The sequence below is a fragment of the Miscanthus floridulus genome, chromosome 3 (genome assembly GCF_019320115.1).
Source record: "Miscanthus floridulus cultivar M001 chromosome 3, ASM1932011v1, whole genome shotgun sequence".
Classification (NCBI taxonomy): Eukaryota; Viridiplantae; Streptophyta; class Magnoliopsida; order Poales; family Poaceae; genus Miscanthus; species Miscanthus floridulus.
Genome location: NC_089582.1, coordinates 11,072,667 through 11,085,057, shown reverse-complemented (window position 1 = coordinate 11,085,057; position 12,391 = coordinate 11,072,667). Strand labels below are relative to the sequence as shown.

The 12,391-nt window shown below is 38.8% G+C and overlaps 1 long non-coding RNA gene across 1 annotated transcript; it reads left to right on the top strand.

Annotated features, from left to right (window-relative positions):
- The first annotated feature begins 1,836 nt into the window (after positions 1-1,836).
- LOC136547629 (uncharacterized) lies at positions 1,837-3,416 on the top strand. Its single transcript, XR_010781597.1, has 3 exons — positions 1,837-1,896; positions 2,018-2,079; positions 3,354-3,416. It is a non-coding gene; the product is annotated as an uncharacterized lncRNA (long non-coding RNA).
- Positions 3,417-12,391: the final 8,975 nt, after the last annotated feature.

Sequence of the window (12,391 nt, the reverse complement as noted above, 5' to 3'; positions counted from 1 at the left end):
AAATATTATTCTCCTTACCTTAGAACATTTGTTTTATAATGATGGAACCTTTTATCATGGACCTAGAACATCGTTGTACTCAATAAAAAGAACTGTTCTATCTTCATGAGATAAATGTTCGTCGATAAAATTTTATCTAAATGTATCCATGTGAGATCTTGTTTTGAAGAGTTTATTGTAAGGAATACAATGGTGCAATCGGGTTTTAATTTTGATACTTGGTTTAGCAGCTATAACATTTTGTTTACTTCAAAAAGCATTGGACATGTGCTGTAGTTTTGGATTTTTATACATGCCATGTTGCCTGTGAAACAGCCCACTAAAGAAACAGTCCACTGACCAAAAAGTCTGCTCGCCCTCCAAGCATCGCGTATATTATTTGCCGGCCGGCGCGAGGATAGGGTCCGTTCGCACGGACCCTAGCAGCGCCCCTGTGATAGCCTCCTAATTAATGCAGAATATAACCCAACTAATCAGCCTATTACTCTTACGGGATTGCTATCTGTTGCCCGTGTGTTTCTTTTGTTGGCAGCACACGATTTTTTGCTGCGTTCATCTGGCGATGGAGGGCTGGGAGCGCTGGTTTTGGTGGAGAGTGAGGTGCCCTTTCGTTGTTTGGCTGATGCATGGGTCCCACTGCTACTGTTTGTATTTTGGAAGTCGCACCGAGTATCCGATGGGTCACGTGGCTCCCCCATTTCTCTCGCTCACATCCCCATTTCTCTCGCTCACATCGCCGGGTAGCCGAGGGGTCACGTGCCATTTCTCTCGCTCACATCATGGCGACGGCAACCCTCTCCCTCCTGGCGCGGTGACCAGGTGGTGTATCGGCGGCAGCGCCTCCTCCTCCTGTTGATCTGCTCGGTGACCTGTCGAGTAGCTGCTTCCCGGTGCGCTAGAGGCGATTTGATCGGCGGAAGCAGCAGTTGCTTTGGCTCATTCTTTTTCGTCTCGGACTGTTTGTTGAGGTTCGTAGTCGATCTCGTTTCTGTGTTGGTAAGATTGCTGGGTCTCAAATCTGTTGGATTTCGTTCCGATTTGGTTTGGGTTTAGGGTTTTTTTGGGTTGTGTTTGTCAATTTGGTTGTGGCAGCAAATGTGGTTGAGGATTAGGTTGCAGCCAAATCCTCTCCGCATCGCACGGTGGCGCTGGCAGGCGGCGGGTGGGTTGGAGGTTGTCCGCGGCAGGGAATGGGTGGGGCGAAGTTGTGGGTGGGGGCGCTTTCCTTGCGCTTCACTTCCCACAGTGCTGTGGTGCCTTGCTCAGGCGGTGGGTGGGGCAAAGCTTCTTCGTCCTGCATTTCAATGAGCTTTGGGTTGTGTTTGTAGATCTCGTTTTGATGCATTGCTTGTTGTAGATCTCGTTTTGATGCATTGCTTGTTGTTGTCTATCGATGAGCGAATGCGGGCTCTGTGTGGGTGAGGTTCGAATGCGTCTAGGGTTTGTTCTGTTAGTCCTTGTTAGGGTTTGGTTTGGTTTGCGGGCTCTGTGTAGATCTCGTTTTTTGGTGAACTTGTTAATTAGGGTTTGGTTTGATGGATTGTTCTTTTGTGTTGTTGGGTTTTGTTTGATGTTTATGAGTTATTGAACTCATGATTCAATCAGATTCAGTTCTTTTGTGTTGTTTCCTTTGTTGCATACAAGGTTTAGTACACTCTATTGTAGTTTCAGTATGTCTATTTAGTGCTTTTAGTAGAATGTATTAGTCTCAGTGTGTGGCATCATCACTGTCTGTTCATTTGTTGTTCTTGCTCTTTTAGGTAGTGAAGATTTGGTTGAATCCACGATGTGTGTTTTTATCTCAATCAGTTCCTCCATGCTAGTGTGTCGTTTATTTTTAGGTTTTGTGTGCACCACAGATTGAAGCATTGCCAGCTTTTAGGCTGTTCTTCCCTGGTTTGTATACATCATGTGTCATCCTTTTTTTTGTGACCTTTTATATATGTGATTGGTTTCATTGTTGTACATCAAGCTTGTTGATGGCTAGTTGGCATCCTAATTTTTTGTTGATGGCTAGTAACCCTAGCTTGCAGAGATCCAAGGCTTGGAGGAGGGTACCCACTGAAGGCTGTCAGCAAGGTAATAATATTGTAGCTAGTCCTATCATTTCTGTGTCTTGTATGTTTGTATGTTTTTAGTTGTCCCTTTTCAATTTCTATCAATTTCACAAGAGACTTGAATTAAGGTGATTCAGGACTGCATGCTTATTACGGCCAAACTGATGATTTGTCCCAATGTTAAAATGATGATTTGTCATGTTAGATCTATGTGAGGATAAATTGCATTGCACTATACCTAGGCCAAACAGGTAGCCTTGTTATGGCTTACAGGAATTTTTGTAGTGCCTCTGATCATGGATGAAATTAGCTGTTTGTGTGTTAAAACTGTAGAATTGTTGTCCTTTTCTTGATGCAATGATATCCAAATGGGCCAGTGCGTGCACTTCATGAAAGCTTTTTGCATGTCTGTTATAGTCATATTGACATGATTTTTTATCAAGTAATTATGATATTGACATGATTTTTGAACTTCTGTCTTTGGTCCAAGAATTAAAGTAGGATAGGCTGTTAATTCAGCAACTGTAAATGTAATTCATGATATCAAAGTCATGAATGAATTCAGCAACTTTACATTTCTGATTCGGTAGGATGCTTATCATCCAGTATCTTTTTTTTGTCATTTCTTTTAAAGTGCCTGTTTGATTATATACTTCTTTTTACTGACATTCCATATGGTCCCTTGGTAAGATTATATACATTAATTTTCAGTTGCCTCTATTCTTGTCAACATTGGTTGTCCCTAAAGCAAACTGCATTAGAATTCTACTGAACTGTGATTTTATTCTATTACTTTATTTAGAAACACCATTTTCTTGATTGCACATTTATTAGTAGTAAATTGCACACTTCAACTACTGCAATTATGGTGTGTAACATGTGCAATATCTGTTCTTGGAGCATGCAATTTTAGTTAACTTGGAGCATGCAATTGTTCTTGCTTTAGGGCATCGATATTCTTCTAGATGGGCTATTTGGGACTGGACAGTACATTTTTAAGGATTGCATCTCATTTCTATTTTAATACAAGTCTTCTCTTTAAGGAATAGATCTAATTTGGCTTGATACAACAATTGTTTCCTTAACTGTAGTGAAAATGCTGGTTTTGCTTGCTTTACTGTGAAAATGCTGGTTTTGCTTGCTTAACTGTAGTGATACACCATTTTCCTTAATTGTTTCCTTAACTATAGTGAGCAAATTGTACAACATCGCGGTCTGACATAGATGATGCAATATTTGTAGTTCCTAGTGAAACACATTGATTTAATATTTTCATCTTTGATCGTTTGAGTTTAGATGGACAGGCACATGCGGAGCTCTTCATGTCCCCCTATTATTCAATAGTCAACTCCTCGCGTTGAAAGGGAACCTATTTTAGTGCCTTTGAAAGACGACGATGTCTGTGCTATCTGCTTGGGTGTCTTAGATATCAGAAAAGAGGACAATGATGCAGCTGCTTTAGAGGCTGCCATGGAGACACTGAGGGTGCTGCCTTGTATGCATGTCTTCCACAAGATATGCATTTTTGAGTGGCTTGGTAGCAATAAGCCGTGCCCTCTGTGCCGATATAGGTATTCTAGTGTAAACGATGGTGATGATGTTGAGTTGTAGTTTGGTTAGTTGATATTATAAGTATTGGTTTTTTTATGAATACCAGCTATTGCTGGCTTGTAATTATTATATTGAACTATCATATATAATATATTTGGCTCTAGTTATTCCAGTGATCTTAGAGTTTCAGGTTATTTTTTCAGGAAGGCTCTCAGTTATTTTTTTATTTGTTCTGTAAGCGTCCAATTACTTTTCGAGCTAGTTGTTTTGCTTCTTCTTTTATGGAAAAAGTCTACTTAACCCCCCCACCTATCAACCATGGTCTACTTCACCCCCCAAACTATAAAACCGTCTATTTTACCCCCCTGGGTGATTTTTGACGGTGGTTTTGCTACAGTAACGGTGGTTTGCTACGCTACCTGTGGTTTCACCTTTTTCCTTTTTTTTATTTTCGCTGAATCTTTGAAAAATCATAGAAAAATCATAAAATAGAAAATCCAATTTTGTTGGACTCCACATGAGTAGATCTACATAGTTAACATATAATATGGTATGCTTTAGTACAAATGTTTTGTTGTACCTTTAGATTAATTGGAAAATCTAATTTTGTCTGTAATTAATTGGAATTTATCTATAACTAAGTTATACATGGTCCAATGAGTACGAAATTTTTACTATAGTTCAAGCATACAATAATTAGCCTACCATAAAAATTTCACCATAATTGGACCACAGAAGCTGCAGCTATGAATTGTTCCAATTAATTACAAACAAAATTAGATTTTCCAATTAATCTAAAACTACAGCAAAAATTTTGTACTAAAGCATATCATATTATATATTCATTATATAGATCTACTCATGTGGAGTCCAACAAAATTAGATTTTCCATTTTATAATTTTTTTGTGATTTACTATGATTTTTTAAAGATTCATCAGAAATAAATAAAAAAGAAAAAGACAAAACCACCATCACTATAGTAAAACCACCGTTACTGTAGCAAAACCACCGTCGAAAAACCACCCGGGGGGGTAAAATAGACGATTTTATAGTTTGGGGGGTGAAGTAGACCATGGTTGATAGATGGGGGGTTAAGTAGACTTTTTTTCTTCTTTTATTGGCTGCAGCTAGCAATGAGGTCATTAACCAATTTTTTTTGTTATGTTATGTAGCCATGGATGATGATTTATTTCTTTCTGATGCTGATTCTAGATATGGTGAGAGTGAGGATGACTTTGCTATGAAGTCTGAAGAAGAAAACAACTCTGATTCTATGAATGTTGGCGAGGTACTAAGTTCACTTGATTTTGTTTTGTTTGTGCACTTGTGTATTATAATAATATGATATATGTTGTTGCCTTTTTTAGGATCGAAATCCCACAGATGATGATATTGATACTGCTGAGATGCTGAAGACTTTCAAGCATGTGTAGGAAGCTTTATCTGGAGTATGTTCTGAAATTTGTGTGGTGAAGATTCCTGTATTTATATTGTAGCACAGTTGTCATCCTAGGCACTTCGTGTGCTGTTCTATTTCTAGTTTTTCTGTACTATACTTCTATGGGTTGTTTCCCCTCTTAATGAAACACATGCATAGCACATTCTTTAAAAAATGTGCTTTATATCAGCAAAAGTTAGCTCATTCTAACGCATAGTGAAGGTTGTTTTAAAGTACTCTTTTGGGGCATAAGCATTAGTTGATTTTGTCTGTCATTGATTAACAAGTAGGAAAATTAAGCACTAATACCAAATACTAAAGTTGAACACGGGGAGTTATAGGGGGTGTCAGAATATCAATTGTGCACACATTCCACATGATCCTGCACAGCAAATATCAGAAATATTTAGATTAACAAGTATTTTTTCTTACAGTTTTCTAAGTTTGTTGGCAACAAAGGGAAATCAAGACGGTCTGGCGTCCGGGTGCGTTCTGGAAAGGTAAATTCAGTACCTAACTTATCTTCTTTTTTTGTTTGTCACCATGTTTACTAAATTCAGTAGCTTAACTAGAATTTTTATATTATTTTTTTGCATCGGTTTTCAGATTAACAGAACTGTCAGAGGCAGGGATAAAGGGAAATCAAGTGCTGCTGCAAGTACATCAGAGAGAGCATCCTTTAGGTTCAATAGTAAGTATTTTGGAGAGATAATTGTGAAATTAGATGAGCGTAAGAAGAAGATTATTCGGGATCATGGTTTCGGTACCTTGCTGGAGTATGATGGTTGTTCTGCACCTAGAGGCTTTGTGCAGTGGATAGCAGATCAAGTTGATTTGAATTGCTGTGACATAGTTGTTGGAGGGAAAGTGATCCCATTTTCTGCAGAGGCAGTTCATCTTTTCTTAGGCCTTCCAATAGGTGGTGAAGACATTAGGGAAAATCATAATGACTTTGCAAAGACCAAGTTTCTTTCTGAAATCGATGAGGCTTCTCTGCCTCTGATCAAGACCTTTGGCGAGAAGTTGTTAGGTGACACTTTGTCAGATGATGATGTGTTTCGATACTTTATGGTTGTTGCTTTGTCCACTTTTCTGTGTGCAAACTCTAGTACTCTTCCCAGCCCATAGTACCTTGGTGCTTTGATTGGTGTATCTAAGGTGAAAGAATGTGATTGGTCCAAGTTTGTGTTTGATTAGCTGTTTGCTTCGATTTCAAACTACAGAAAGAAGAATAGAAGCACTATTGGTGGCTGCAGATATTTTCTTGCTATAAGTGTTTCTATATTCTGTTGTTTGTCTTGGATATGTACCCTATTTTAGTGATGTCTTTGAAATCTTTTGTAGGCTTATTATCTTGATTTTGTCAACTTTGGAAAACGTAATGAGCTCCCCCCAAATCTGCCAAGGATCCTCTGTTGGAAGGGCTCGATGATTAACAAATATGCTTCTTATGATCGTGTGTCTGGTGAGAAGTATGGAAAGCGCCCAATAAGTCTTGGTTTGAGGTTTTATAAGTGTTGTCATGTTTGTTTTGTTCTTGTTTAGATTACTGACTGACTAACTGTAATTTTTTGTGTAGGTCAAATCTATTGAGGAAACTTGTTATGCTGAATCTTTGTTACCGGTTGATGCTTGTGCTTCTTTTAGGGATTCTCTGTATACTGATTGTAGATTATTTGATGAACAAGTAGGTGCCTTGTTCAGTATGTTCATGAGTATTTCATTTAGTTTAATATTTGTGTGGTTTAGTTCATTGCTATTTTAATATGCAGAATCCACAATTTTTGCCATTTTAAATTACTATTAATTTGACATGACAGGACAATGAAGCTTTGTGTGGCATTTTCCAAGAACATCACACAACACATGGTTTCAGGAGCCCTGATAAACTTGTCATCTCAATGTTCCAGTACATGAAAAATTGTCATGGTCATGTAGTTGATGATGATCCACTGCCTGAGAATTCTGCTGCCGGAATCCCTTCTCCAGCCAATGTTAGTCACAAAGATGATGATGCAATGGCTCATGAATTTGAAGCCCCAATGCCTACTGCTTCAACTCATACCATTGTGGAAGATGTTTTGGATACCACATTGCCTGCTGCTGGTGTATTTAATGTGGAAGTTGTTGATCCCACAATGGCTGCTGCTACTAAAAATAATGATGAAGAAGTTTCTGTGACTGAAAAAGTTGATTCAGATAGTGCATACAATGTTTTTGGTAGTGACAATTGTGGTGTTTCTCAGACAACTGTAATTATTTCTTCCAATAACTCATCAGCTCAAGGTACATAAAGTGTTTTTTGTAGCATTTTTTCAGCATTGAGTTAACTTTGTATCTCTTATTCATACTCTTATGAATATTTTTGAGGTGCAGATTCAGGTAGAAGGAAGAGGAAGAGGAAAAACTATGCGTCACAAACTTCCACTCCTGATAGTGTAGCTTCTAGGACTCGATATGGACTATCTCAAGGTCTTGGAAAATCCCCTCTTAGTTGCAGAAAAGATGATTATGTTGAGGTCAATGTTCCTACATCTTATTCATTTTCCTTTTGTTTTGTATTTTCTAAATTGATGGATCATGTGCATTCAAAATTTTCCTTTTGTTTTGACATGCTTTTTACTGTAAATGGACATTTGACAACACCAGTGCCCCATTAGATTATATGTATTTATTTGGTTTAAAAAATAGAACAAGTGCTAATCCAATGTACTACTTACAGCCATAACTAAACAAGTAGCTTAGAGTTATACTTCTCAACATTTCACTACTGCTGTGCATGAAACTATCTGAATCCTGTTGCATTGCTGTAGTATTTCTATTGTCAGAAACTCTCTGAATATAGTTATACAGCTGCTATGTCTGAAACTCTCAATTTTTCAATCCTTTACAAGTTTGCTATTTGCTGTTGTTGCATTGATGTAGTATTTCGTGTGTTTAATACCATGAAGGGTTCTTGCTACTGCATACTGTAGCAAAGTTGTAGCTGCACCAGTCTGTTTGATTGTATTTGTAGATCAGCAATCTGGTTTCTTGCTTGATTTCTTCCAGCGGTACACATGCAAGGTGCCTTTTTGGCTGATTTTTTTGCTTCAGCAAGTCATTGTTGCTTCTCATGTAAAGAGTTCAATTTTCACTTATATTCAAGCGATTGGCTGGAAGGAATTTCTACAGATTGAAAAACATATTATTATTAGCAGTAAATAATATGTATTTATGAATTTTAGGCAAGTATACTGGATCATGCTGGAATTGGAGGTACAAAGGATAATGCTGTACTTGTTGAAGAAGCCCAAATATTAGCTTCTAAAGCTAGAACCAAACATCAGAAGCTTGAACTAAAAGTGAGTTTCTGTGTTTTGCTGTTTTTTCTGTGTGTGCACCTCACAAATTTTTATTTTTAGCTCTATTTTCGAACACCATAAGGCTGTGTTTTGTCTTTTGTGTTCTACTATGGATTAGTTGTTTCTGTTAGTTACTAGCTTGGAGTGGATTATCTAGCTTTGCTTCACAGTTCTCATTGCTAACTAGGAGGCATGCAATAGCTTTGTATTGGCTACATCTGTGGTGAATTTGTATGAAGCATGATGACATTGCCAATTTTTTATTTGTCCAATCAGTCGTTGTCCCTGAGTATTTACTTGTTATGAACATGTAATGAACATGTGTTGGGCCCAAAGGACTATGCTTCTAGGCTGGATTACAGTAGATGTAGAGTCACAGCTACAGTAGGGCATCAACGAACTGAACAGAGACATGTAATGAACATGTCTGAGTATTTACTGTTCAGTTCAATGAACCGAACAGTAGCAGATTCTTATCTTAGTTTGTGTGTATCTGTATCGCCTCTATCCAGCAGTGTTCGATTTTATTTCAGTTTAGTATGTAAAGCACTAGGTTTAGTTTAGATCATATTGGTTTACTGGATTATTGCTTGGATCTTTTTTGTGTGTATTTGCGTCTGGTTTAGTTCAGATCATGTTCAGTTTATTTCAGTTCAATTTTATTTCAGTTCAAGTATTTTTTGTTTTTTGTTGGAGCTAACTAAATTGTCATTGTTCAGGTAGGTGAAAGAACTAGTGGAGCTGCTAGACCCTCGACCGATACGATTGAGAACACTCCAGGTTTGTCCTGCTCATGAAAAAATGTTTAACAAAATCTATGATACAAACAAGACACATGTTTGAGCATGGTCTCTGTGCAGGAGATGCGTCTAGTAGATGGAATCCTATTGGTTCTCTGAATCAGAGTGATCAAGGTCTTTGTGCAGTGAAGAATGTCCAAAATGCTTCTAGTCCTAATTTGCATGTTTCAGACCCAAAAACAATTCCCTGCCATTCAAAAGAAACTTAACTGGCTAAAAATACAACTCCTGCTTTGGATCGTACTGGTTAGTACCTATTTCTAGATTGCACATTTGTTAGCAGTAAATCGAAGATTTGAAATACTGCAATTATGGTATTTGACATGTGCAATATCTGTTCTTTGTCACCTGTAAGTTTGAACCTTCTTTACCAATTTAGTATTTGATAAAGCAGGGAAAGCACCTGTTCAGAAACCTTGTATGAAGAATAATGCTCCCTACTTTAATAGTCCTAGCATGCCATCTTTTAGAATGTTTGATGAGGATGATTTTGGAAATTATGTTGAAGATCCTAAACTGAGGCGTCCTGTCGGTCCAGTATCTGGTACAACTTGTACTTCAGATGATACTCTTCAAAGAGAAGCCCGAGTGCTACCTTCTAAAGCTCCAACTACACATCAGAATGTCCAACTAAATGTGAGTTTTGTATTTTTTGTGTTTTTGTTGTTTGAAGTCATAGAACAAAAAAAGAGTTTCTTGTAACTTGTCTTATTGTACTAACACTTGAGTTACTTTCACTCTTTGATAGGTTCAATCCGAGAGCAGCTTCTACTTCCAATTTTGCCCTGCATCAGATGGTTGGACGTTTGTTGACCGGATGAGGTCTAATCCATTTGGTGGAGGCGGTAATGTGAGCAATCAGGAAACTGTTCAGACCGAAAGAAATGACAATGTTGAAATTGTAAGCTTGTTTATTAGATTGGATCAATTTTGTATTATGACATATCTTGTGACCTCTTTTCTATAACTAATATCGTAGTATTTCTTGATTAGGACCTTGTGCGAATGGAGTCTTTACCTTTTACTGAGACTCCTAAAGAATCAATTGCTCATGTTCCTCTAGCTACAATTAGCCCTTCTGGAGTACACATTGACATTGTAAAATGGGATTTGTAGTTTTATCAATTTGGAACAATTTGTTAGTAGTTGGGGCTGCTCTTAGTCATGTAATAGCTAGTACAAGTGCTCTCAGTCATGTAGTATCGATACTCTAGTGTACCTTTGTTAACACCGTTTTTTGCACGTGTCAAAATGATCAGAGTGGGCTAATCGGCAGGAGGAAAGTTACTGTATACGCTGACAGCCGATGAAAATCAGCTTGTAAAGATGGTTGCCGATGAATGGTGGTGATCGATGGAAAGGTTGATTTAGACTCGGGCGTTGCCGATAAGGTTGGAGATGTTATTGTCGATGCCGATGAAGGAAGGCTTGAAGACTACTGTCGATGAAACAAGAAGTATGCCGATGGAAATGGAGGTCGGTGAGATTTCCATCGTAATTAAGGCGGACAGGGAAATAGTTAGGAGTTGATTTCCTTTTCTATATTTGTTAGAATATGATTCATGTAAGAGTCACGTGTTTCCTTAGATATGGACTTTGTATCCTAGTTGTATTTGGCTATGTCTCTTTAGATCAGGGTATAAATATCGATTGAGGGGCAATGTAATAAAGATAAATCAATCAATATCAAAACCAATTTTTACTCCTATTTGCATCTACTTACTTTTCGGCGACTTCGTCAATTTGCATATTTTTCCTTTTACGAGTTCTCATTGATTCGGCGAGTTGTATCGCTTCAGTGCGACCTTCGGTGATTCTCGAGTTCCGCGTGAGTATCTCTTGGCCGTGACTTCTGGGCGTATCACTGTTGTCAGGACCAAAGTGCTCGTATCTTCATCCTTGTCGATTAACAGGTCAAATCGACTGGCACGCTTTGGATATCGATTCGGGTATTAGCCCTTTGTGTTTGCAGATCCACTTTTGCATCAACACATCTTTTAGCACGCCCGGTGGGACCAATCAATCCGATCAATATGTTCAATTCCGAGATCAATTCAGAGAACATTATCGTGGCATCAGAAGAAGATCTTAAGGAAGAGCAGAGGCAGGCTATGGAAAAGGCTGTAGAAGAATATAGGCAGCTTTGTCTGAAATCGTTTAGCCTGAACAAGAGTGGACAAGTCATCCAGAAGCAAGATTTGCCGTTGCCTTGGCAGGTTACCTTTGACTCCAATCCTGGTAAACTTCAAGAGATGGTTAATTCTGCAGTAAATCATGCTTTGATTAATCATTCCAATGTGCTGTCCAATACTATTCATAATGCTGTGGTTCGAACTCTCAAAGAAGGACAAGCGTCACCGCATTACGTTGGGCCTGCCTATCACCAACCAGAGCCGGATGTCAATACTCCATTGGCTCCCTCGGCCGTTGTGGGTACAGAAGTTACTTCCCCTCCAGTATCGGCAGGCTTACCTAATATTCAATCTACACCGATACGATCAGATCCGGTACTACCAGGAGGACGAGTTCAGCTTAATACAGATCTATCGGCATCAGCTATGTCAGGCCCTATGTCTCAGAATAGCCAGATTCCTGCTAATTGGTGGGGATATGGCATGCCTCCAGAGTCATCTGCTTTCAATCCTGGATTACCTCAAGTGTTTAATGCAGTAGGAAAAGCTCCTATACCATCGGCTGTTTCGCCGATGGCTCAAGTGCCTCAATATGCCACAGCAACTACTGTGCAACCAACTCCAGGAGGTTTCCAGATGCCTTTTGTTCAAACACCCAATTCAGGTCCATCGGCAAGCTTACTGCCGATGCAGCAGAAAGCCCCTGCTATGAGTCAAACTGGGGTTCAGTTCATGCCTCAAGCTGGTTATAATTATCCAACAATGTCAGCAAATTACCAGCCATCGGTAGGTTTTGTACCGATGAGTTCTAATAATGGTTGGTCAGGACAGTTACCTGTTCAACATACAGTTCAGCAAAATCAGCAGGTTGTAGGGATTCAACAAGGTCATATGCAAGCTGGTTTCCAGAATCAAGCATCAGCAGCTCAGCCGATGAATCCTTTTCAACAGGTTAATGGACCACAAGTAACGGCAAATATGCCGATTGCTGGAGATCATGGGCAACAAAGATATGTGGAGGGATATCAGCAGGCACCTCCCGTAGAAATTCAGCCAGTTCATCAGCAG